Raw genomic sequence first — 3260 nt, forward strand, 5'->3', positions numbered from 1 at the left:
TAGAGTGGGCAGTATCTCACTCCCTGACCCAAAAATATACTACAAAGCTGTGGTAATTAAAACAGCATGGTACTGTACAGAAACGGACCAATGGATCAAAATAGAGTCTCCAGAAATTAATTCTCAAACATACAGTCTACTGATTTTTTATAATGGGTACCAGTCAATTCAGTGGGAAAAGGAAGACCTCTTCAGCAAATGGTGCTGGAAAAACTGGATTTCCACCTGCAGAAAGATGAATCTGAACCACTACCTCTCACCTTTGACAAAAAAAATCAAGTCAAGGTGGATCAAAGATCTGAATCTAAGACCGCAAACTATAAAACTGCTCCTGGAAAACACTGGGGAAATTCTGGGAGACATTGGTGTAAGGAAAGACTTCTTAAATAAGACCCCCAAAGCTCAATCGATAATCCTCATAATAGACAAATGGGATTAGATCAAACTAAGAAGTTTCTGCATGACAAAAGACACAGTAATTAGTGTGACTCAACAGCCCTCAGAATGGGAAAATATTTTTGTAAATTATGCATCAGATAAGGGACTGTTAATGAGAATACACAAGGAACTCAAGCAGCTGTTTGGAAAAAAGATCAATCCTATTAAATGATGGGAGGATGCATTGAAAAAGCCGCTCTCTAAAGATGACATACAAATAGGCAAAAGGCATTTGAAAAAAATGCTCAACATCTCTCATTGTAAGGGAAATGCAGATCAAAAAAAAAAAAAGGAGATACCACCTAAACCCAGTGAGAATGTCTATGATTTAAAAAAAAAAAAAAAAAAAGTTAAGTGTTGGCTGAGGTTTGGTGAAAGAGGAACTTTCTTACACTGCTGGTGGGAATGTAAATTAGTCCAGCTACTGTGGAGAACAATTTGGAGATTCCTCAAAAATCTACAAATAGGGAACCAGCAGTTAGCATAATGGCTATGTCGCTGGATTCCCACGTAATCGACCATTGTTCAAGTCCTGGACCCGGTGGCTTAAAACTCACGCCAGGCGCATGTGCGTGCATGCCCAAGATCCCGAGAGGAGAATGGAGGAGAAGGGATTGCAGCGTGACCATCCCCTCTGGGGGGTGATTTCTCGCTTTCTGTCTCTATGTCTCTCTCTGTCTGTCTGGCGAGTGCACACGCCCTATAGCGAAAACCTCTCAAAAAAAAAAAAAATGCATGGGCTCTTAACCACTATGTGGCCTACAAATAGGAAAGTCTAGCAAAAGTGTTCTTCAACATGTACAAAATTTTTTCTTTAATAATTTTCTATCAAAAGCATTTATGGTTTATAGTTTTTCCATGGTTTCTGCCCTCCTTTTGGTTCATATTTTCCAGACTTTCATATGATTCTAATTTGTCATAGATTAGCTTTGCTGTTATTTTTAGAATTTGAATTATGAATGAATTATTCTGTTTTACTGCTTATATTATTGAATCACCCTCCACCCCAAGGAATCACGACAGCGTGAGGCATAATAACATGGATTTATATGACAACTGGTGTTTTTTCAAATAGTATCTCCTTGACTTCTGATAAACCCCTCCTAGCTGGGCATAATAGGGATGGTATTGTCCATATACCAGCTAGAAAATCAAGGTTCTGGTTGTCTAAGATAACCCATAATCCCTTTTATTCAATCCCTCCTTCCCCTTTATGATTTTTGGCACATATATACCCATACCAGTATCACTGAGTCTGGGAACTCAAATCTCAAGGTCAGCCACATGGGATCTGGCCTTAACCACCAGGCCATGGACCCTGCCCAAGAAATTTATTTTTTAAGAATCAACCCAAACATTTGGGAATTCAGTCTCCTTTTCTCAAGAACAGGTAGTTTTCTAGAAGGCAACTGGAGATACTGAAAAAAGTATGGACTTTGGAATCAGAAAAACCTGAATCTGAATCAAGGGACCACTTCTAGCCCAATATATTAAATTTGGTTAAACTATCTTAGTTAAACTATCTTACTTCTCTGAAGCTCCCTTTCCTGTAAGAACAATGGGAATAATAATATCAAGCTTCCAGGATTGTTGCCTGTTTAAATAATATACAGTAAGGATCCCAGTAAAGCAACACTTTCTTCCTCCCTTTTCCAATTTAACAGGCATGTTCTGGCCATTTTGTCCAATTCACAAATATTTACCTACAGTGTTCAAAGCATGGTACTAATACTGATGGTCAAAAATAAAAAATTTCTGGCTGTAACCTATAGTAGAAGGTGCATTTTATATTGAACTCCAGTACACACGTGCTTATATAACTGAGAAATAAACTTTGACAAAACAATAGTTATCTTTACTCTGATTTATTTAAACACTTCTAAAAGTTCATTACTCTATGAGAGAGACATAGGAGAGCACTCTGGACAGAGTCTTGGTGCTGAGATTGACATTAAGCTTCAACCAGCCCAGATCATGGGCATATATGACTGGCATATTCAGAGAGGTCTCCAGATACAAACCAGCAACCTTCCAATGTGAATCTGCTTCACAGAGTGCTATATTTTACTGTTCTAAATGTTCATCATAGTAGTTTGCCGGGGACCAGCCTCAGTGTGGGTGGGTTATCTCAATGGAGGCAGCGAAGGTGAACAGAAGACAAAGACCTAGGTGCCTTTTCATGCACGTCCCATGCCGGACACCCCTCAAAGACCGCTCTCTGAGGAGTGACAACTACTAGGAATCATCGTGTGTTTTTATTGAAAACATATTACATGCAAGTAAATGGAAGAGGGACTATGTGTTTCAATTATCAGCTCATAGAGTTTTAACAATAGAGAACATAGATTCTATTTAGGGTTGGATTAAGGGTGGGTCTAGTGCAGTTCCTCAATTGTAGGTGGGTCTCCATGGAATGCAGTTTCAGGAAAGCGGTTCCAGTAAGCAGAGATGATTATCAACTGATGCGGCGCAGCAGCCATCTTGTGATTACCGGGAATGGTGCTGAGAAAAGAAAATCTCAAGTATAGCTATTAGCTTTTATGGATCTTAATAAAGAATGGTACTGGGAACCAGCAGTTAGCGTAATGGCTATGTCGCTGGACTCCCACGTAGTCGACCGCGGTTCGTGTCTTGGACCCGGTGGCTTAAAACTCACGCCGGGTGCGTGTGCGTGCGTGCCCAAGATCCCGAGAGGAGAATGGAAGAGAAGGGATTGCAGCATGACCATCGCCCCTGGGGGGTGATTTCTCGCTTTCTGTCTCTATGTCTCTGTCTGTCTGGCGAGCGCACGCGCCCTACAGTGAAAATCTCTCAAAAAAAAA

This window comes from Tupaia chinensis, unplaced genomic scaffold (assembly GCF_000334495.1).
Source record: "Tupaia chinensis unplaced genomic scaffold, TupChi_1.0 Scaffold000138_1, whole genome shotgun sequence".
Classification (NCBI taxonomy): Eukaryota; Metazoa; Chordata; class Mammalia; order Scandentia; family Tupaiidae; genus Tupaia; species Tupaia belangeri.